General features: G+C 42.2%; 1 long non-coding RNA gene across 3 annotated transcripts in view; it reads right to left on the bottom strand.

The window, feature by feature from the left end:
* The window catches only part of LOC148090950 (uncharacterized), a 73,322-nt gene that overhangs the window by 6,570 nt on the left and 42,431 nt on the right, over nt 1-24,321 (bottom strand). For 2 of the 3 annotated variants that reach the window (XR_015716122.1, XR_015716123.1), the window contains exons 2-3: nt 6,514-6,619; nt 2,795-3,594 (exon numbers count right to left, since the gene is read on the bottom strand). This is a non-coding gene — a long non-coding RNA (uncharacterized LOC148090950). Of the gene's footprint in view, nt 1-2,794; nt 3,595-6,513; nt 6,620-24,321 lie in introns of those variants that run through there. The other variant, XR_015716121.1, reaches the window with a different exon arrangement.

The raw sequence follows: 24,321 nt of genomic DNA, 5'->3' as shown, positions 1-24,321 counted from the left end.
AACATCACACTCAATGTGCAAAAACTAAAAGCATTTCCCTTAAAATCAGGAACAAGATAGGGCTGTCTGCTTTCACCGCTCTTGTTCAATATGGTACTGGAAGTTCTAGCCACAGTGATCAGAAAAGAAGAAAAAATAAAAGGCATCCCAATTGGAAAGGAGGAAGTAAAACTGTATTATTCTCAGATGACATGATATTGTTCACAGAAAACCCTAAAGACTCCACCAACAGACTTCTACATTTAATAAATGATTTTGGCAAAGTAGCAGGATATAATATCAATATCCAGAAATTGATGGCACTTCTATACACCAATAATGAACGATCAGAAAGAGAAACAAAGAAAACAATCCCATTTACTATTACAACGACAACAAAAGAAGATACTTAGGAATAATTTTTTAAAATATGTTTTTAATTGATTTTTAGAGAGAGAGGAAGGGAAAGGGATATAAAGATAGAAACACTGATGAGAGAGAAATGTCATCAATCAGCTGCCTCCTGCACACCTCGACTGGGGATGGAGCCAGCAACCCCAGCATGTGCCCTGACCGGGAACTGAACCTCGGCCTCCTGGTTCATAGGTTGACGCTCAACCACTGAGCCACACTGGGCGGGGCCTTAGGAATAAATTTAACCAAGGAGGTAAAAGACTTGTATTCAGAAAACTATAGAACAGCCCGGCCGGGCGTGGCTCAGCGGTTGAGCGTCAACCTAGGATCCAGGCGGTCAGGGTTCGATTCCCAGTTGGGGCACATGCCCGGGTTGTGGGCTCAATCAATGACTCTCTCATCATTGATGTTTCTGTCTCTCTCTCTCCCTCTCCTTTCCTCTCTCTGAAATCAGTAAAGGTGTATTTAAAAAAAAAAAAGAAAACTATAGGACATTGACAAAAAAACTGAGGGAGATAGAACCAAATGGAAGTATATGCCATGTTCCTGGATTGTAAGAATTAACATCATTAAAATGTATATACTACCCAAAGCAATGTATAGATTCAACATAATTCCTATTAAAATACCAATGACATATTTCACAGATCTAGAACAAATATTCCAGAAATTTATATGGGACCAAAAAAGGCCCAAAATATCCTTAGCAATCTTGAGAAAGAAGAACAAAGTTGGAGTGATCACAATACCAGATATCAAACTATACTTCAAGACCATTGTAATCAAAACAGCCTGGTACTGGCACAAGAACAGGCATATGGATCAATGGCACAGAACAGAGAGCCCAGAAATAAACCCACCTTTTTATGGTCAATTAATATTTGAAAAAGGAGGCAAGAGCACACAATGGAGAAAAGACAGTCTCTTCAATAAATGGTGTAGGAAAAATTAGATCCATGCAAAAAATGAAACTAGACCACCAATTTACACCATATACAAGAATGAACTCAAAAATGAATAAAATATTTAAATGTAAGTCATGAAACCGTAAAAATTCTAGAAGAAAAAATAGGCAGTAAAATCTTAGCCATCTCTCTTAGAAACATTTTTGCCAATATATCTCCTAGGGGTAAGGAAAAAGTAAACAATGGGACTGCATCAAACAAAAAAGCTTTTGCACAGCAAAAGAAACCATCAACAAAACGAAAAGGGGAACACACTGTATGGGAGAAGATATTTGCCAATGATACATCTGCTAAGGGGTTAATTTCAAAAATATATAAAGAACTCATACAACTCAACAGAATTAAGACATAAAATAATTCAATTTAAAAATGGACACTGGTCCAAAGAAGATATACAGATGGACAAAAGACATGAAAGAATGCTCAATGTCACTAATCATCAGAGAGATGCAAATTAAAAGTACAGTGAAGTATCACTTCAAACCTGTCAGAGTGGCAACCATCAATAAGTCAACAAACAACAAGTGCTGGTGAGGGTGTGGAGAAAAGGGAACCCTAGTGCACTGTTGGTGGGAATGCAGACTGGTGCAGTCACTGTGGAAAACAGTATGGAGTTTCAGCAAAAAAATTAAAAATGGAACTGCCTTTTGACCAATGATCCCACTTCTGGGAATATATCCTAAGAATTCTGAAAGTGATATTTACAATAGCCAAGATCTGGAAATAGCCCAAGTTCCCATCAGTAGATGAGTGGATAAAAAGCTGTGGGATATTTGCACAATGGAATACTATGCAGCTATAAACAAGAAGGATCTCATACCCTTTGGAACAGCATGGAAGGACCTAGAGATTATTATGCTAAGCCAAATAAGCCAGTCAGAGAAAGACAAATACCATATGATGTCACTTACATTATCTTTGTAGGTTTCGGTGGGCTGGGGCCCTGTCCATTCACCTTTCTAGCTTTTGGCACACTTAGTGCAAGAACCCCCTTCCTGTGCCATCTTCCCCAATGGGGGAGACTCCCTGGCACACAGACGGACCATCTACAGTAACATAATCACTTCATAAATTTACCATATTCCTGATGTGTTTTCTCTGTAGCATTATATAACATGTTTCTCTGTTTCCTGTGATCCTTACATATTGGAACTCTGAACTAAAATCTTAATTAAATACAGATGAAACATTTTAGGCAAGGGTATTTCAAGGGCAGTGCTCTTGCCTCACATTGCATCACACCAGGGGGCCCCAAGGTCAACCTGTCTGCTGTCAGCGAGGCAGACAATAATGATAACGGTTCCCTCTATTTTAAAGGTACATTTAACCTTTTGAAAAGTGCAAGTGATCTCTAGGGTGACACTTAGCCTCATCCAAATATTCTATTTCCTCACAAACGTTTGCCTATGGTTCTAAAATTCATTGATAATAATTACCTGAATCAAATATTTCAAGATGGCAAACGGTGATTCTTGTGGTATCATCTCTCCTACGTGTGTTAGCTGGCAATCTTCTGCAATATTCACAACAATTTTTCCTTTAAGAGGCAATGTGGTCATCGTTTAGGCGATTCACCAACATTCAAGTTTTTCCTTCCTTCTAAGTCTATGATGGGTGTACCACAGATCTTTTTCTTCAGTTACAGACAACCCCAAAACCTTAGTGGCTGATATCAACAAACATTTCTTGCTCACAGTTCTGTGATTTGCCTGTGTCTCAGCTGTACCTCCTCTGGGCTTTGTTTTAGGGTCTAGATCAGTGTTTCGTGTCTCTCAAGCAGGGAGTCTGAAGGAATTAAGAAGAACAAATTGGTAATTACAGAATAGTCTCAGAAATGTAAAGCGCAGCATAGGGAATACAGTCAATAATGTTGTAATAACTCTGTATGCATCAGGTGGGTACTAGGTTTATTGGGGTGATCACTTAGTAAGTTATAGAATGTCTAATAACTGGGTTGTACACCTAAAACTAATATAATATTGCATGTCTACTATAATTGAAAAATAAAAAATTATTTGAAGTAAAAGAAATAAATAAAATTGGGGGGTGGGGTGGGGAGAAGTGATGGCACCTAGGGGTTGCTCTTCTTTTGCTGGATGGTGTGAGTACAAAAGAGAGTAAAATCCTGAGATGCCTCTTAGAGTCTCTGCTTCGGGCCAACGCGCTGTCACTTCCACCCACACTCCATCAGCCGAAGCAAGTCCCAGATCAGTACAGGAGGAATTTTACTCTGTTCCTGCATAAGAGAAAAGAAGGAAATTATTTCCTGAAAAATTATACAATCTTCCATTGCGGGATTGAACTTTTCCACCCTCCTAAACTTGGACATGGCCATAGAGTTTGCTTGAGCCAATGAAATATGGTGTGTTTTCCAGCACCTTCCTTCCTGCTGCCACAGAGACCAGCAGCGTTCTAAATTATTAAGTCCCTGTCACTTTGCCTCCTTGAGAGAGGGTGATGTGAAGCAGAACACCTGCTCACTCAAGACAGAAATGTAGTAAAAGTGAAACATAAACGCCTTTGTTTTAAGCCACTGAGATTTTGATGTTTGCAGAAAAATGGACCTGTCCTGACTAATGCAAAGTAAAGCTTAAATATTTCCTTTTAGTTACTAATTTTCAGAATAAAGAGTTGTGTACTAAGAATCTTCATTATAGTAAATAAGCTTTTATTTCCTCTTTCTCCTTTTTGGTTTTTTATTTTGTTTCTTTTATTATCATTATGGGCTCAGACATTTTTATTGATACAATCAATCATATCAATGATTTGATGCTCATATTTTCCTGACCGTGGCCAATGAGAGCCCATTCACCTGCATCCTTTAACAAGACCCCAGTTAGTCTTTACTATTTTCTAGCAATCTGATACAATAATAGATCTTAAGCTCACCTTAAATTTTCTCTGCCTCAAACATAGAACTGGCTTTTTCTTTAAGGATTCTTGGTTCTTTTTGGTGAGAATGATAGTTTAGAAAACAGTATCTGAACGTCAAGTGGACTCACTGTTACTGAAGCAAAATGGTTTCTAAGCTCTTTCACTGGACAGAGCATATTCTTACATTTTTTCTCTCTCTGTCCTCTGTACACACACATATATGTATATGTGTTTATATATGTATCCATATATCATATAGACATATATTATGTTGATATAAATACATATAACTATGTATATTGTATATAGTACATGGTATATTTTACATAGATTATGTGTAGCTTATATCATATACGCTTGAGCTCATACTGTTATTTCCTGTCCTCTCATCACATTAACCTCCTTGTTTCTATTTGTTTTCTCTTTTTTCATACACTGAAAACCTCAGACCCTAAAATGATCAACAGAAATGCAAAGCAACACCACAATGAGATACCACTTCACACCAGTTAGAATGACTACTGTATTATCATAAAGTCAACAAAGAGCATGTGTTGCACTATTGGTGGGAATGTTAATTGGCACAACCACTATGGAAAACAATATGAAGATTGCTCAAAAAACTAAAAGGAGAGCTTTCATACAACCCAGCAAATCCCCTTTGGGGTATTTAGTCAAAGAAAACAAAGACACGAATTTGAAAAGATATATGCACCCCTATGTTCATTTCAGCATTATTTACAATAGCCAAGATATAGGAACAACCTAGGTGTTCATCAATAGGTGAGTGGGTAAAGAGGACGTGGTATAAAAAATGTACTATTACTCAGCAGTAAAAATGAATGAAATCTTGCCATTTATGACAACATGGACGGACCTAGAGGGTATTATACTGAGATAAGTCAGACAGAGAAAGACAAATACCGTATGGTTTCACTTATATGTGGAATCTAAACTCACAAATGAACAAACAAAATAAAAAGACTGATAGAAACAGAGATCAAACTAATGGTTGCCAAGCAGAGGAAATTGGGGATAGAGTAAAAGGTGAATGGAAATATAGTCAATAATATTGTAAGTCTGCATGGTGACAGATGGTTACTAGACTTAGTGTGGTAACGACATCGTAAGGTATATAAATGTCAAATCACTATATTGTACGCTTGAAACTCATATAATATTGTATACCAAGTATTCTTAAATTAAAACTACTGTTTTCCTTAACTGCTTTATTCTACACTAGACATGCTATAATTTCAAAATTACAACATCAACAATAAAACTACTCCATGAGTAACCAAAGAATTTATATGCATATATGTACAGCCCAAGGGCACGGACAATGGTGCGGAGAGGGCCTGGGGAGGGAAATGGGACGGGGTGGAGTGGGTAATTGGGGAGAAAAAGGAACATCTGTAATATTTTAAACAAAAATAAAATTTTTTTAAAAACCTGCAAAAAAACCCCACAAAAAACTCCGTGAAATTTAAGATTCCCTTGAGTTCTTTTTGTCCTTAGAAAACATGCCACCAAAAGATGAACCATCAGAGTCCTATGTGCAAAAGACACTTGAAATAATTCATTTTACATACGTTACTATCTATTAGACGTGCAATTAAGTTAATTTGTTACAGTTTTTAGTTGGGAAGACAAAACATGTTCAGTTTGTCCTGCACAAGGATCCCAGGGCAGCTTGCTTTGTCACCTGCGCCCCTCTTTCGGACAGACTGTGTCGCTGTCACAGTTACTGCTCTGCCTTCTGTTCCTAAACTAAACTGTCCACTCCAGTTTAAGAGAAAATCATCGTTATAACTCTTGAACGAGACCTAGAAGATTAAACTAGCATGTGTAAAATTGCCAATGGGATGAGGAGATGATTGCAGGGGACATGGAATCAGTGGAGGGAAGATGAAGAGAAGGCTACAGCTCGAGAGAAAGGGCCGTGACTATCTGTGACTGCTGGGGGGACAGGCTAGTTATGGACATCAGGTGCAGGGAACACGCTCCAGAGAAGGCAGAAGGAACCTGGTCAGGACCTTAACGTGTCTGTGCATGATCAGCTGTGTTCTGGTTCAAAATAAGCTCAAACAAGAGGAAATGCATTTACCCCAAAACAAAACACAAAAAAAAATAGCAACAACCAATTTTAGCAGTTACTTTTGTAATGATTCCTTTCTACTAGCTCATTCAGTCCCTCTGGTAGCTCTGTGAGGTAGGCCCTGTGATTATCTCCATTGTATTGATCTGGAAATGGAGGCAAAAGGAGGTTTTTGTAACTTACCGAAAGTCATGGAGATAGTAAGTGGTAGCGTCAAGATTCCAACCTGGGGAGTCTCGTCCAGAACCCAGCACATCATAAGCTCTTCCCCCAAGAGCCGTGTACTCAGCTGTGGAAAGTTAAAGGATTATTCAAGACAAATGAGAGTGTCCACTGTCTATCAGCTGGTGATATAACTATTTTGAGGACACCCTCAAAGCATGTTTTCAATTCCGCCACTTAACCCCAAAGTGACTATGGAGTAATTTTCTTGTTTAGAAGCCACATTTTACCCAACTCTACTACTCAAATAGCAGGCTGTGACAGCCGGTTTAAAACTCTACTTAATCATATTGTGAGTGGACCTGTGAGCACAATCTGTATAAGTGGGAAAGTTATGAGAGCTCAGAGGCCAGTTTGCTGTGCTAATGTAAACTCCTATGTTTAGTTGGTTTTGTTTTTTAGGTTTTGTTTACTTATTGTGTATGTGTGACTTTACCCTCCTTCCATATGTGGGCTCTCAGTTTCTCTCTCATCCAAGTATTTAAACCTGTGCTCTAGGCATATAGCTTGGTTTTTGGTAGAAACAACTCTCTGATCTTCCTATGCCAATTTTTAAAATGTTTTTGTTGATTTTTAGAGAAAGAGGAAGGGAGAGGGAAAGAGAGATAGAAACATCAATGAGAGAGAAACATTGATCTGACTGGCTGCCTCCTGCACTCCCCCAATGGGGATTCAAACCCACAGCCCAGGCATGTGCCCTGACTGGGAATTGAACCCATGACCTCTTGGTGCATGGAACGATGCTCAATCAACTGAGCCACACCAGCCAGGCCCTTATGCCAATTTTATTAGTAAGTAATGACCACAGGGTGCTCCACTGATGAATCTTACAGTTCCAGGGCACCCTGCCAAATAAAAAGTAAGAAATGAAAAAGGCAAATTCCATGATGTAAAGTGTTGAGAAAGCACTCTTCCTCTTGGTTCTCAATTTAAAATCATGTAATTGAAACATATGGCCTTTACTGTTTATACTTTTTAAAAATTGAGCACAAGAGTTTAGACATCTGTCCTTGGCTCCCATCCAGCAGCTGGGCTACTCCTGTGAAGTCAAGTCAGGCAGGAAAAAATGAATGAATGCATGCATTCATGCATGAAATATCCATTATTCTCCTGTCTCTTTGCTCTGTGTCGATGCCATTATTTACCTGAGGGCATGATTACATGAAGGATAGAAAGCATCTGGAGAAAAATGGGAGAGGGCAGGGCCGCTGCTCAAGAGAAAAGGCTAGCCAACTGCAACCTGTGGAAAACAGAATAGTCTGAAGAGGTTGGAGAATGCCCATAGCTAATAATCCAGGTGATACGAGACACAAGAAAACCCAAAGATCCCAGTGGATCTTTTGCTCATGTTCTAGTTCAATGTATGTGTTCCTGGTCGAGAGCTCTTCTCCAAGCAGTGACTCAGATGCCCAGTTTCCTTTTATTTGTGTTCCATCTTCAAGATTTGCTTTCCAGCATCACCACTGATAGCAATATCCAGTGAGCAGGCCAAAAAATAGAGAGCGGAGAAAGTCCGTTGGCTTTTAAGGCACCTCAGCCTGTAAGAGGCGCACATCACATCCACACACGTGCCATTGGCCCACAGTCCCGTCTAAATCCAGGTGGCCCCTGGAAGGGGAGCATGAATTTTGGATGGAAAGTTAGCTGTCTTTGCCATAATAGCTCCAGGAGGGTTTGTCAGAATCCTGTTCTGAAAACAATTATTTAGGAAAAAATGGGGCACTGGGAAAAAAGATCATAGGCTACCAATTCATAAAAACCCTAAATCTAAGCAGAACTAGACTAAGTCACAGTCGTGAAGTTATTTGCAGAGACCTTTCCTCTCTTCCTTAATGCCTTGCTCCCCTCTGGTGCTCTGATGGGATTTAATGCATTCATGGTGACCCCAAGCTCTTTGGCCCCTTCTATTTAATGGCAGTTTTGCCCCATTCTCCCCAGACATTGCTAGGTGACCAGCTAATCAAGAGCTCAGATGTCCAAGGCTGAATCAAGTCCTGTCTGATACATTTGCATTTTAATGTTCCTTATTTTCATAATCTGAGGACTATAGAAACTTTGAACCCCATGAAAATGACTTAATCATGTAACCACAGTCCAACTGAGAAGGAATTTGACAGGCAGCTGGTCATTTGGAAATCTCTCAATCATAGTACACAGCCTGCTATGGACGAGTGAAGTCCACACACTACTAAAATACTAATAAGAAATAATAAAATACTATCAATCATACAATCTCTGTCATTGCCATAGTTCTTAATACTTTACAGAGCCCTTTAATATCTATTTACAAAACAACAGTATGAAATAGGAAAAACACAGTCTCTATTTTGTTGATGAGGAAACTGAGACTCAGACAAGCTAAGAATTTCCAGAAGTCACAAGGCTAGTAGGGAGCAAACGAAAGCCAAGATATTTGGCCTCCTAATTCAGTGCTCTGTCAAAATTCTGGGGAAATGGGTCTTCCTTATGATGTCTAATATTTCTAAAGTATTTAGAAGTTCCTGTCTTTCAAATTATCTTTTAGCAAAAAGTAGCCTGTTTATCTGTTTTCCAGCCTGGTTTTACCTTTGAGATTAATTTTCTTTCTCTTTGACATGTCCTACCTCACAGCTCACGTTCCGATTTTACTTTGTTTCCATCTTGAATATTTTCTGACGCTCAATTATCCGGGAGGAGAAATCTTACATTTTGATGAAAGTTGCAGGCTGATAATACCTCATTTACGTTTCAATTCGCAGAAAGCGCTCCACAGTCATTGCTGTTCCTCCCACTCACCTTGCCAACCCACGCCCCAGAGCAGTGACTCACGGACTTGTCCCCCATTTTTTTCAAATCATGAAAGCGAATTGAACAAGCGCTGAATCGCAGCGTTGGGACAGGGCAGGGACGCGTGCAAAGGCCTGCGGTTTAAAAAGAACTGCAGCTGTCAGCCCCAAGGTGGAAGGAAAGTCCTTCTCCAATTCCCATGCCCATCTACTTTGTTACACGGCAACGCTCCTGGGTATTTGCCATGAACTATACTAGGACATAGTCTCTACTATGTCCAGAGTCTCTGCTTTGTTCAAGGTGCTCTGATCAGTCTTTATCCCATGTCCCTGCCTCTTTCCCACATCCCAAGTCACTTTAAATAATTTTCTCACAATCTCTGTCCTTCCCTTCCTTTCTTTAGATTGGAGAGAGAGAGTAAGTGAGGGGGGGAGAGAGAGAGAGAAACACCAACCTGTCGTTCCACTCATTTATGAATTCATTGGTTGGCTTTTATATGTTCTCTGACCGGTGACCAAACCTGCAACCCTGGTGCATCGGGATGACACTCCAACCAACTAAGCTACCCAGCCAGGGCCCCTTTCCTTTCTTTCGCTCAATTGTCTTTTTCAGAAATTCTTCCCTAATTATTCGTGCTTGATCCTGATATTCCCATTCATTGCTTCCTCTCAAAATTTACCATGTCTCTCGAAGTTTTTTCCATGATATTTTGTTGCTCTAAAATTGAGATTGAGCTTATAGAACAGGAGTTGGCAAACTGCAGGCCAAACTGGGCCTGTGGTTCATTTTTGTAGGGATCCCGAGCTAAGAATGGTTTTTATATTTTTAAAAGATTGTAAATCCAAGCAAAGATTAATATTTCACAGAAAGAGAAGGGCCACAAAACCTAACATATTTATTATCTGGTCCTCTACAGAAAAAGTTTGTTAGTCTCTGTTCTAGACTATGAAAAATGTCTGGGCTCTTGTCTGCAGCCATCGTCAGTAATCCTATTATTCTTTGAGATTCTCCCCCCAGTCTTAAAGTAGAGTATACAGGGCAACCAGCTGAAAAAGCAAACAAACAAACAAAAACAAAAAACTGCAACCTAAAACCTCTAATAGTTTCCTTTATGTGGCATGACCATTATTAGAAAAGTTCAGAATTTTTTTTATTTCAATGTGTTGCTTTGAGGCTGGAGTTTTGGGTCAGAAAGAACAACTCTCCAGATCATGCTCATTACATTCCCAATGTAGCAGGGGTCCCCTGGAGAAGCAACACCCCCTTCTCGCCAACCCAGGAAAGTAAGAGGAAAACAGGTAAGGTGGCGCCCGCATGTAAGGCAGCAGGAAGGCTGTGCAGGAGAAAGGCCTGAATAACTTGACCTTCCAGTGCATCCTTCGTGGTAGCAACTGGATCTCCCCAAGCCGCACCGAGATTGAAGCTGATTTTAATATTTTTCCCATATTTGAATGATACCCCCATGCTCTGCTTCCAATTCTCCTGTTAGTAGGCTGACGTGTGGCTGGCGGAGGAAAGAGCCTGGAAGGCTGCGGTAGCAGGGACCCCGGGGATCAGGATCTGGACGTGCTGATCGTATGGCCCAGCCTGACTACTTCTCTGAGCCAAGTATCAAAGCCAGGGTGTGTCTAAATTTGTAACAGCAGATTGTGGGAAAGCCTCCTCTAAAACCCCTGATTATTATGAGGGAAAATATGCCCTCTGCCAGTAAAACAGAATGACAGCAAACTAGCAGACAACCAACAATACACCAAAGCAAGCTTTATAGCCAAGACCTACTTAATTATAGGCACATACTAGCTCTAAAATGAGTTAAACTCACATGCTTAGCCAGGGGCTGTGAGAGCAGATTTAGGACACAAATACGAAAAGAGTAACAACAACAAAAATAATAATGTCAAGGGAGAGAGAGACCCTTTGCCAACCCAGAGCATTGCCCTTATTAGAATTTTTTTTTTAAACCCTGAGGGTATTTTTCTCATTGCTTTACAGAGAAAGTGGAAGGGGGGGGGGGGAGAGAAACATCAATGTGAGAGAGATACATCAATTGACTGCCTCCTGCACTTGCCCTGACCCGGGCCAGGGACCAAACCTGCAACCAAGGTACATGCCCTTGGCTGGAATCAAACCCAGGACCCTTCATTCCAGGGGCCAACACTCACTGAGCCAAACTGGCTAGGACTCTTACTAGAATTTAAGAATATAGCAATTTTTAATAAAGATTTATTAATCTTATGTGAACTGTTGTTTTTTAATTCTAAAGCTCAGACAGGGTAATAAGATACTTGTTCAGGGCACCTAGTTATAAAGGGCAAGACAAAAAAATAGAAAAACAGGGAGAGACACTGAGAGAAAGAGCACAGATGGAATGAAATAGATGTGACTTTGATTCAAACCTGTCACCTAGAAGCCATCTAATTAAGGACAAGTTACTCACCTCTCTGAGCCTCAGTGTTCTCTTCTCTCAAGTTGGAACAATACCTAATTTTCAAGGATCCTGTGAGGATTAGAGGTTCTTTTTCTAATGTGATTGGCTCATGGTTGACCCTCTAGGGAAAGGGGATGGTGTGTAGGTACCAGGCACTCTTACTTCAGAAAGCAGGGGACACGGGACACTGGAATTTTAGGCAGAGTTATAGCTGCATTTCCATGTCCTCTAGGGAGAAAGTACTAGAAAACTGGCAGTTCTCATAATGTCACTATGGGAATTCCTAGCGGCAAAAATAAAACGTTTTAGCTCTGGGACCAGGACTCTGAATGCAACATTTGCAAGTCAACCCCCTGCCTTCCAACGTCGCAGACCCTCAAAACTGTGCCGGTGAGTGTCCCCTTCCTCTAACCTCGTCGGCCTCTAACCTTGATCTCCAGCTTTCTCACCTCAGCCTCCTGGCAGCCTCCTAAACACATTCACAGGATAAGAGATATTCCTGTCTGAGAGCAGGGCTTAGGGAAGGAATAAATGAAACAAAGAGGAAAACATGTTACCAAAATTTCACCGGCCTGAAGTCTCCGCCCATGCCCAGCACTGTCTCTCTCTCTTAAGGTAACCAGGTAAAACCTCTGTTCCAGGTGTGCAAAGTCTCTGGTATTATCAGGAACAAAAATACAACCTGATATTTGTAGAATTGCGTTGGGAAGCAATAAGGCATGCCTTAGTGCAGGTGACTAGGGACAGAGCCTATGGCTTAGCAACCTTAGTCCCAAGCACATGATCTTCTCTTTCTCTGACTTTTCCGTTTCCTTCAACCTTCTGTTTGTGTCTACTGCAACCAGATTCGCGCCTTCCTGTGAAATAGCACAACCAATATTCCGCACTCTGAGGTTAACTTCATGCCATTACAGCTGGTGTTGTGCCTGCTTTATGACCCGGCCACCAGCCGCCCTTCCACCTCGCCTCCCTGCAGGCCTAGCTGCGCTTCCACGCCCGCAGAAAGCCACCACTCACAGTGTCCTGAGGCCTCTTCTGTCTCTATCCTTCCTTCACATCCGTGCCCCCCCCAGGCTGTCACTTGGGTCACTCCAACTGTCAGCTTTCTCCACGTTTGTACAAGGCTGCTAATTGCTGCTAGAGAAAAGTCACATAACGATAAACTAATGACACGCTTTATCTGTTTTCTCCACACCGCTCCACAAACGTACTTTTTCCTACTCGGCTAACTCCAGATTTCAATAATATCTGCGTCAATATTTCCTCAGCTCCTCAGATATTCATCCCTCTTCACCTGAGGTCCCCCTCACCTACTCCACAGAAGACGGGGATCCACTGGGCAGGGGGCCCTCAGCTCTCTGACTATAATGGGTTGACGATGGCCTCCAAAAGATACGTCTAGATCCTGACGCTTGAAACCTGTGAATGTGACCCTATTCGGAAAAAGATTCTTTGCAGGTGTAATCAACTAAGCTAAGGGTCTCAAGATGAGATCATCCTGGATTTAGGGTGAGCCCTAAATCCAACGGCAGGCGCCCTTCAAAGAGAAAGGTGGAGAGAGATCTGAGATGCAGAGAAGCCAGCCACGTGGAGACGGGCAGAGGCTGGAGGTACACAGCCCCTTCCGAGGGGGTGAGATGTTGACGGTGCCTTAATTTTGGACTCTTGGCTTGCAAAACTGTGAGAGAATAAATTTCTGTTGTTGGTAAGCCACCCAGTTTGAGGTGATTTGTTATGGCAGCCCTCGGAAACGAGAAACGCTAGCCCAGCCGACACTTACCTCCACCCATGCCTGCCGTTTCCCTTCTCTGCCGTTGCCATGGCCTCCAGCTAGGCTGGGGCTCCCACAGTAAGGCCTCGTGATTACGGATGCCAGTCTCAAGGGAGGTGCCCGGGCACGAACCTCAGCTCCACCATTTATCACGTGGGCTTAGTTACTCACAGTACCTGTCTGTGCCTCAGTGTTTTCATCTTAAAAATGGGATGATGATAGTAGTACCTCTCTCAGAGATACTGTGTAAGAGTTAAATTAGGTAATGCTTTTAGAATAGTTCCTAAACAACCAAGAGCACAATAAATTATCATCATCATCATCATCTCTGGCTGCCTCTTCAGGGACTAAACTATCTATTGAGCACTCTCTCTCTTAATCCATCAGTCTTCTTTTTCTTTATGGGGTAATTTTCTTGAACATTTAAACATTCTCAACCATTCCTTTTCCAAAAAAACCAAAACAAAACAATATCACTCCCTTGGTCAGGCCTCTCCCCCTAGCTCCAACCCCATCCAAAAAGTCCATTTCATAACCAGTATTTTAACTTAATGCCTTTGCCGCCTCCACTTCCTCACCCCTACTCACTAAAGTCGACAGTCACTCTGCTGGATCTGCACTCGACCAGACCACATACTGCTAATTCCTAAAGAAAACACCAGGCCTATCGGCCACATTTGACACTTGCACATGCTCTTCCCGTGGGAAAAGCTTCCTTTCATGGGCTCTGGCTGCAGCCCCCCTGGTTTCCTTCCAGCTTTCCTGACGGATCTGATTTGTTGCCTTCTACCTTCTCTAACAAATCTCTAAATGATTGGCTCCTCGGGGCTCCTTCTCAGTCATTCTTCTTTCTCGCTCTGCACTCGATGAGATATTAATCACCCGCAAAACATCAATTTACTCTCAACAGACTAATCATTCCTAATTTGTATCCCTGGCCCAGATTTCTCCTCAGAGTTCCCGGTTCATGTGTCTAATTGCTCACTAGACTTACACACCTACACACTTTAAACTCAAATTCAACACGTCTGAAGGGAAAATGTCCACCTTCCCTGGCCATTTTGAGAATCTACTTTTCCAGTACCCCCGTCTCATTAAATGGTATTTCCTTTCACCTATTTGCTCAAGGTAAAAAGCTGAGTCCATCTTGGACTCTTTTATTTACTTCTAATGACTAATTTCTACCAAGTTTTTTCCATTCAACATCTTAAGCATCTCTCAGATTAATTCACTTCTCTCCTTCTCAGTGGAAAAGAAGCCAATGCCACGTCACACATACCTTTACATGAATGTTCAATCTGGCTTCCCTTCAGCCCTTCTCAAAATTTTATCTAGAATAATGCTTCCAGAATATAAATCCAAGCGTGGTCGCCACCACCTCTCCGCATGCCCCTGCCACACAGACACATGCATTTAAAATCTTTCATTGGCTGTTAATTCGGTAATTGCTCTTAGAATAAAATCCAGGCTCTTCCAAAAGGCTTAACAGCCTCTCCACTATCTGACTCTCAACATCACGCTTCCGCCCCATCGCCTGCCTGGTGTCTTTTTGGCTTCCCCTTTTTTCGTGGTTTAATAACACTTCTTCCTAGAGGACCTCCAGGACTTTCTAGCTTCTAGATATTCCAGAGCATTCTCTGTAGTTCCCCCAGCAGAGAGCTCAGCAGAACTTGCTGGGCTGACTTAATCAATGTCCATTTTCCACACTGAGTAGCCAACTCTGTGAGACCATGCCTGGCTTGTTCCTTAAATGACTCCATACCCTCAAAGCTCCTGGCACAGGATGCACGTAATAAAGACGGACTGAGTAAATGAGCCAACGCTCCGTTCCTTGTGAATGACTTAGTACTTTATTCTGGCATTTCTCCAAATTCCTTATGAATCATGACTGAATTTGTATATGTAAAGTGACCATAATTAATAAGAGTTATTGCTTGAATTAAAGAAAGAGAAGCCATCAGAGTAATTTTATTATCCCTAAACTCTTCTATAAAATAAGTTCATTTGAAGGAAAGGAATGATTTAATGAAAACCTAGAAACTAGGAGCAGTTTAGTGGTGTGACCTAGAAACCTTGAAAAAAAAGTTTTAATGGACACTATACTCAAGTTAAGATAGACTATAAAAAAGATCACTTATAGCAGACTAGTTGCCTGAAATGTCAGGTTAGAAATGATAAAGAAACACATATTTTAGTTAAAGAACTCAAAAGAGAAGACTTTTGAGACAAGAAGCGGGTGAGCAACAAGATCCGAATGTAAGGGATTGTAAATAATACATCTCTTAATCTGGAAAATGTTGGTCTCTGCATCATCTATAATTCCTACATCTTGAATAACCTACTTACCATTTGTGCCATTTCCAGTCATTCTGATCCTAAATGCATTGAAACAGGATAGATAGGATCTTTGACCAAAATCAAGCCAGGGAAAAACACACACATTATAATGTTCCTGATGTACTACACAAACGAAATAAAAAAGTATCTAAAAATGAAACTCACAAATCATGGGGGACATGCTGTAGGTAAGAACACTGCCTTTTCAGAGAGTAAAGGTTTCGATTCTGCATTGGAAAAATCCGGCCGGCGATGCCGAGCATGCTTCCCAGCGGGTGGCGCCCTGAACCAATTAATGTGAAACACAAGTGGCAATGTACACGTCCACTTACCTACCCTTTAAGCATTAAAATCACCTCCCTTTTGATATATATATGTTCTGATCACACTCAGGAGATTGTGGAATCCATGCCCTCTGTAAAAACACACATAAACATGTGCATGGGCACATTTCTCTCTCTAAATATATACACACACATATACATATATACACATACACATACAAATACACATATACATACACATACATATACAAATTGAATCTGTTTCTCAGGGCCAATCCAGGTTCTCCAAATGGGTCTTTGACACTGCCTAGTAAATATTCCACATTTTTCTGCGATATTATTGTCTCTCCACAAAACTAACCCAATGTTCTATGTTCCCTTCAAAAACCCAACAGCCTTTTTCTCAGCCATTCTCTGAAGCTGATGTGACTATTAATTTAAAAGAAGGAAAAATAGAGCCCTGGTCAGTTTTGCTCAATGGTTAGAGCATCGGCCCCCAGACCAAAGGGCCTCAAGTTTGATTCCCTGTCGAGGGCGGTCGGGGGCACTACCTGGGTTGCAGGCTCGACCTCCGGCCCGACCCCGTGCAGAAGGCTACCAGCTGATGTGTCTCTCTCACATCCATGTCTCTCTCTTTCCCCGCCCCCTCCACGCTCTAAAAATCAGTGGGAAAATATCCTCAGGTCAGGATTAACAAAACAAAGGGAAAAAAGAGAAAAAGGAAAAGAAAGAGAAAACGATGGGCAGGAAAAGAAGAGCTACCCCAGCAGAGGGTGACCTTTCCTTTCCTTCCAGCGGCTACATGTGCACCTCTGCACCTGCACACACCGGCCCGCCTCCCGCTCCCCCTCCTCCAGCCACAGGGGAGCTGGCTCTGCGGTTCCCGGGTTCCCCCTGCGCTGTCCCCCCCTCCCCCAGAAACCTTGGCTATCATTTATGCCTAATTTTTTGGTCTCTTTCTTGAATATTCATAGCTCTCTTTCTCAATGATTTCCTTCCTAATAGCCTTCAAATTAGCTCAAGTCTCTCCCACTAAAAAGCAAATTTAAAAAAATGGTTAGAGGTTACAAATTTGATCACGAGTTAATCACTGTTGAAACTGAGCAGTGTGGGTTCATAACACTACGCTGTCTAATTTTATTTATGTTTAGAATTTTCCATAATTAAAAGTTCTTAAGAAAAAAAAATGGTTTGCCTGCTCGTGCCTTCTGGATCGCCGCCTTCTCTGCGGGCCTTCTCCGCTGAACTTCTACCAAAACGGTTGCCTACTGGCGTGTTTTCAGTGTCCTGGCTTCCCACACCCTCTGCAGGCCACTCGGTCTGGCTCCTTGACCTGTTACTCCATAGACCCTGAAACAACCGCCACCGCTAATTTCCACGTCACTTAATCTAATGTATGATTTTCAGTTACCATCCTTCTTGGCTTCTCAGTGCACACTGTGCCCAAGCAGGTTCCTTCCTGCGCACGTCCTTCCTGTGGCCGTGGTAAGGCTCCAGCTTCCCTGTGACCTCTGGGCCACGGCTCTTCTAATTCCTTCTCTAGCAGATGTTGGAGTTGCTCTTAGTGCATGTCTAAGCCTCTCTTCTCACTCTACACTTTCTCTCTCCTAGGTGATCTTATTTGTTCTATGGCTTCAAATTCCACCAACGTGCAGATGACTCCCCAAATCAAAGGATAATTCAGATCCTGACCCAGCTCTCAGCTTCATACGTGCTTGATGCCTTCTCTTGGATATCTCAAAAGCACCTCATATTTGAAGCTCAAAAGTAAACTCACCATTTCCTCCCCCAAACCTGGTCTTCTTCCAGTGTTTCTTATCTTGGTCAATGTAATGCAAGCCAGAAATCTTGGCACCATCCTTAACGACTTCGTCTTTCTACAATTTCTAATCCATCACCAAATCCTGCACATTTTAGCTCACAAATATCTCTAAAACCCATCTTCCCTCTCCACCATTACCACCACTACCACCACCATCATCCCCCTAACCCAGGCTAGCATAACTTCTCACAACAACTGGCAGTAACTGCTGATTCCGTTCCAGCCCTGTCCTGGCACCCTTCCTCTCTGCTCTCCGAGCAGCAGCTGGAGTAAGCTTTCTAAAATGCAAATCTAATCATGGTATTCTCTGGCTTAAAATTCTCCAGTGGTTTTCCTTTGTCTGGTAAGGGCAAAACCCCCTACACTTACCACCAGGCCCTGTGGGGTCAGCCTCCTGCCTGTCTCTCCAACTTCATTTCTCCCCAGTTTCTGCCTCATTCTCTGTAGCAAAACCAACTTGCTTTTCAGTCGTATGATCTCCTTCCCAGCACAAGACCTTTGTGTCCCTGTTCCTGTCTGGAAAGCTCCTTCTTTCATTCTTTGCCTCATTATTTTCTATGATCTTTCAGACTCAAGCCAAGAGACACTTCCTGGCAGAAGCTTTTCCCAGCCTCTCTGAAGAGGTCAGCTCCCCACCATAAACTTTCTTTGCTCCATAGATCTCTCCTTCATTCACAGCTGAAGTTTTACATATATTTGTGTGATAATTTCTGTCTCTTTTTGCTCATCACTGTATTCCAGTACCTAGTTCAACATTTTGCACATAGTAGGTACTAAATAAATATTTGTTGAATAAATAAATTAATGTTTATTTCCTGTTCAGGTTTCTGTCAACTTAACCTGTCTCTGAACTATCTCCCCTTCATCTCTGGGTGGATACTCAGGGAGCACAAACTCATTTTTAATGCTAATCTATTTCTGTGCTTTTATGACTAGGGTATGCCTGACAACACCCCTATGTGGGGCATGCGAGGGATCGCTTTTACTCTAAGATTTGGGGCCTTAAATTTTTCATACTTAAAAAATTCAGGTACAATGAAATAGAACCCAAACTGTTTACTACAATGTAGCATAAAGTGTAAGACTTCAAAAAAGTGTACTACTTGGCAAAGACCACGTTGGGCTCTGCTTCTGACACCTTGGGGTAAGCAATCATGCACGTTCCTCCTTTTAACGGCATACTTAAGTACAAACATTTAGAAAGCACTGTTAGAAGTTTGAACATAATTAGAAAAGAAATAGTTTCATATTCAAAATAAACATAATTGGTTCTAAATTGCCCGCTATTTTCAATGGTACCATCTCCGGCCTCAAAAGTGGCCAGTAGATGTAGCAAAAGGAAGAGAAGATTATTAAGGGTTGTTGGTGACTCCCAGAAGATGCCCCTCCGAGGCTCAGGACTGAGCTGGGTCCATGGCAGGGAAGGCGCCCAGAGAGGGCCCCGACCAGAAACACAGCAGCTGAGATCTGGTCTCCTCTCTCCTCCCAGCTCCTCAGGAATTTGTTTTTAGTCTGATTTCACTCCTGAGTCACCTGTGTACCTTCTCTAGATAGATATACTCGTCCCTCATCCTTGGTTTTAAAGCCCTGCGTTGCTCCCTGCAGAAAAGGCATCGTGTGACCGTCTCCACAGCGCCTGTGAAACCTTGTTCCCAGGGCTGGACCAGGGCCTGCTGCAAAGTTTCTATGCTCATAGCCCCAGAAAGAAATCCAGGGCTCCCACCATTACTACAGGGCAGAGAAAGTTCTCTTGGAGGGTAACTATCGTCAGAGACATATTATGAATTTCTTACTCCCCTTAGCACTGCACTTTATCCTAGCATTTTCAAGGGACAGAAAAATGAGGCCCATGGCTAAGTCCCCAAACCCACAATCTAAAAGAAACCAGCATGATGCCTGCAGTCTGAAGAGCCTGTTGGAAAGAACTGTTCATAAGCAAAGCAAGCTAGCATTGTTTTTGCACTTACCATGTATGTAACTACACAGACACTTTTACCTTGTACCTTATTTAATCCTAGGTATTATTATATCGGCTCATTTTCTAGATGAGGAAATCAAGGCTCAAGAGACCTACTGTGTGCCCAGTTGTACAAGTAAACAGCAAGGCCTCAGATGCAGACCAAGGTCCGTGTCATTCCCACAAAGTTGCTTTTTCCACTAAGCTCATGTTTCCAGCTTCTGTCCATGTCTCACCATTTGTTCTCTCAACAGAACCATCACAGAACATCACTATTGCAAAAGCGAAAGATCCAAGTTCCAAGGAAGACACAGAGATGTTAAGACGTTCTGTCCCGTTATAATTTAGAGGAACTAAGCACTTGGACACTGAAATAGTGTTGGGAGAGTAAGTTCCATTTGCTATGGCCTTTAAATACAAACAAAATAAACATTTCTACTAGTAAGGAGCAGCCATTGTGATGACAATAAATAAGAATCACTACTTCCCAGGCAGACATGCGTGACCCACGCTGGGTCAGCCCCCAAAGACGGTAAATCACTTGTAGGCGCGTCACTACAAAACCCTCCACTTCCAGTGGTACCAGATTTGCCTCCACCTCTCTTTGCTGCTTCTAACAGGCTCTGGGTCCAGCAAATGTGCAAACCTTCTCCCACCCCCAACCAAGTTTATTTTCCACCAACAGCTAAAAATGTGCCTTTTAACACATATATCACATTCTTTCACTCCTCTGCTCAAACTCACCAATGGTTTTCATTAACATGAAGGAAACCTGACCTACAAAGAAGACTTACGTCATTGCTTGCCAGTGGGTCTGGAATTGCCCTTAGAAAATGGTTTGAAAATTTGGTGGAGTAGCTTTTGTTTTCATGATGATGGGGACCAGAATTAGCTGAAGCGAGGAAGGGCAGCTGGGATCCTGCAATGTGCAAGTGCATCTTACACAAAGAAGACTTACCTCGTGTTGTGTATTTATTTTGAATGACCTAATAAAAACTTAGCTGTTGGCATCTGAGCCTAGACTCTAACTCATTTTCATATATAAATATAAAGAGTTTCTGGTTTAAAACTTCTTTAAATACCCAGAAATGTAAAATACTGTGTATTTTGCCAGAAGAGTTCATTTGTTTTGATCATAAATTTATCAAGAAATTTTCAGCAGTTTGGAAAATTGCAACATTGATGATGAATGACATGCCTCATGATAGCTGTCAGCAATGCAACATGCTAGCATTAGTATAAATATAAATATAAAAATAACATAAATATAAAACCTGTTGCATTGAAAGTAAGTCTTCAAATTGGTACAAGTCTGTTAGTGTGGCATTTACATATTAAAATATATATTATTCATTACAAATTTTTTTATTTCTCTCATTTTACAAGTAAAATATTATTTGATTTCTTTTAATTATATGTGTAGGAAGCGTATATTAATTACCCATGAGTTTCACTGCAGGAGGGTAAAGGAGAAGTGAAAAAGTACTGGACTTCTGCAAGGCACATTTGGATGTGATAGGGCGGAGGGCGCTGTCCTATATGACAGCCCACATCAGTCTCTGAGACTAACTCGCCTGTCGCTCGCTCCGTTCCAGCCACATGGTCGCCTGTGCTTCTCTCCGAGCCATGAAGCTCCAGCCCACCTCGGGGTCCCTGTTCCTGCTCCTCCGTCTGAAACGCCCACCCTTCAATCTCCTTGACCTCGCTCGCTCGCTTCGAGCCTCTTCACTCAGATGTTACCTCCTCTGAGAGGTCTTCTGTGACAACCACGCTTCACATTGCTCTACCCCGTGTCATCAGGTAAGTCCCTCCAGCACGTACAGTAGCTCCCCTTAGCCCTAGGCGGATGCCCGAAGCCATGGACAACGCCAAACCCTATACATACTGTTTATTCCTGTATAGACATGCATATTTATAATGAAGTTTAATTTAAAATTAGGCACAGTAAGAAATGAACAGCAATAACTAATAATCAAATAAAACGATTGTAACAATACGCTGTAATAAAAGTTATGTGAATGGATTTGGGGCCCTTATTAAGCAAGATCAGCACAAACACCGTAATAGCTTGACAGCCACCCTGATAACTAAGGCGGCTGCTAAGCACTTCCTGGGGGGGAGCGTTTAAAGCATGGGTGTGCTGGACGAGCGAGGACTCTTCGTGGGCAGGATGGAGTGGGGAGGTTTGAGAGTTCGTCACACTACTCAGAATGGCCTGCAGTTTAAAACTTATATGAGCTGTTTATTTCCAGAATTTGCCATTTAGTATCTTCGGACCATGGTTGACCACGGGAACCTGAAACTGAGGAAAGCAAAAGCCTGGATAAAAGGAGCCCACGGCATCTCTGCTACAATTCTATTATAGTGTCATTTCACTATCTGTTCTTTTCTCCACCGTGAGAGTGCGCACTCCGCGACAGGTGGACCGCTGCTGTTTTGGATCTCAGCGCCTGAAACACGGAAAGTGGCACAAAGTGGGCGCTTGATGGATATTTGGAAAGGGAGTGAATTAATGCACGAAGATACTGCCTGTGTTTGTGATCCCTGGGAGCTATGTCTCTTTCTCTTTCTTATATTCATAATTTATAGCCAATCTAAGTCAGCATCAATTCTTTCAAATATATCAATCAAATGCCTACCATATTTCAGGCACTGAGAATACAGTAATAAATAAGACACATTCTGCTGTCATTCTTTGTAATCAACGATCAGCTCCAAACCTGTGAAGCATTTGAGTTCCACAGTGAAGTAACTTTACAAAAGCCCACTCATCTCTATTTTATATTCTATCTTTAAAACACAGTAATTACAATATTCACAAATTAGGAGCTCGCTCTCAGTATTAAAGAATAATAAAACTGCTATCACATACAGAGGAATTTCGACCAATATGGAAAATCTTGCCCCCAGTCCCGCGATGCTCTTCTCCAAGTCCCCGAAACAGCACCCCTCAGACACCGCGGGGGCTGAAGCCTGGGTGATGTTTGAGCAGGTGTAAGCTTCTAGTTCCCATAAGTAGTATAGCCAGCAGGTACCCAGACCTATCTGCCCAGATGAAGTCCCCACCTAAGGCACAGAGGGACCATCTGTCCTCTGACGGACTCCACCAGCTGGGAAAGTCCAATCTAGCCTCTTTCTTAGGGGAGCACAGTCCACATCAGCCCCAGTGGAAGGCAGACAGTCACCCCGGATGCTCCGGCAGGACTGATTGTCCAGGCCCATTTATTTCCCTCTTTGCGGCCATGTACTTTCTTACCTGTCGAGGAGGGAGACAAAAGCCACTAGAACATTAACATAGCCTGTACATCTGTACAGAGTTGCACAGGGCACTCTCTCATTCATTTTCACATTGGGAGGATACATAATATAAATAAGCAAATTAAAGTTTGGAGAGGTTTAGCAGCTTGACAAAACTGCAGCTTGAACCAATGTCTTCTGGTTTCCAGTTAGAAAACGAAACGATTGACTAAAATCAGGTTTGAGGGATTGTCTGCGGGTCTTAATTCTCACCAGTGTAGAATTTCACCCAAGGAGTTGGCTACGTTGCACTCTGGTCAAATATCTGAACTCGTGTCAGTTTGATGTCTACTTGGGTACACACCTCCTCTCAGTTCCCAACCCCCACTCCTAACCTCCACAATTCCATGAAGTCTCTATTCCTAGAAGCTTCTAGAATTGAACAAACTTTAATGTGGGCCGTGATCAACCTAGACCTTTGCCCTAACCTTGAAGGGTGACAGAGGGGACACCTCATTATTTCTCCTTACTGTCGAGTAGTCCCATTGCTATCAAATGATGCAAGAGACACTTGAAAGACGGAATATTCCACATATGGTTGAAAAATGTAAAAGCCCCTTCTCTAAACTCCCTATCCCCACCCCCATTCCTGGTCCCCTCCCCACACACTAATTTTTCCTTTCAGGCCAAAGCTTAAGCAAAAATTTCTAGGATAGGCTGAGCTAGCAATAAAAGACAGGCTCCAGAGGGTCTGCACAGGAATTTCTGGCCCACAGAAACATCCTCCAAAGGGCATGTCCGTGGGACTGACAGGGATAGTTAATATCTGAATTGGGCTCCACCGAGGTAACTCAGAGAGGGAAAGCTATGTGGGCTCTTACTACAAGAATTGTAAGTCTTTAAAGAGCCGGCACTACTTCAAAAGGATTTCAGGAATTTCAATTTGCTACAAACGTGCACAAGCCCAAAAGGTGAAAGTATTTGTCTCCCTCCAGAGCCCTCCTGTCTGCTCTGCCAACTCCTACCTCTTGGTATGGTGTTGGTGCGGTTAAATTGTGCGTGGACGCTCCCCCTTCACCCCACCCCAGCTTCCTCAGAGCCGAACGCATGGCTGGCTGTGTCCTCTGGTCACCTGTCAAGAGCCCCAAGTGGGAAATATGTTGACTC

This window comes from Miniopterus natalensis, chromosome 19, assembly GCF_054644295.1.
Source record: "Miniopterus natalensis isolate mMinNat1 chromosome 19, mMinNat1.hap1, whole genome shotgun sequence".
Classification (NCBI taxonomy): Eukaryota; Metazoa; Chordata; class Mammalia; order Chiroptera; family Miniopteridae; genus Miniopterus; species Miniopterus natalensis.
The sequence above is the reverse complement of the archived record's forward strand: the minus strand, read 5'-3'. Positions and strand labels throughout refer to the sequence as shown.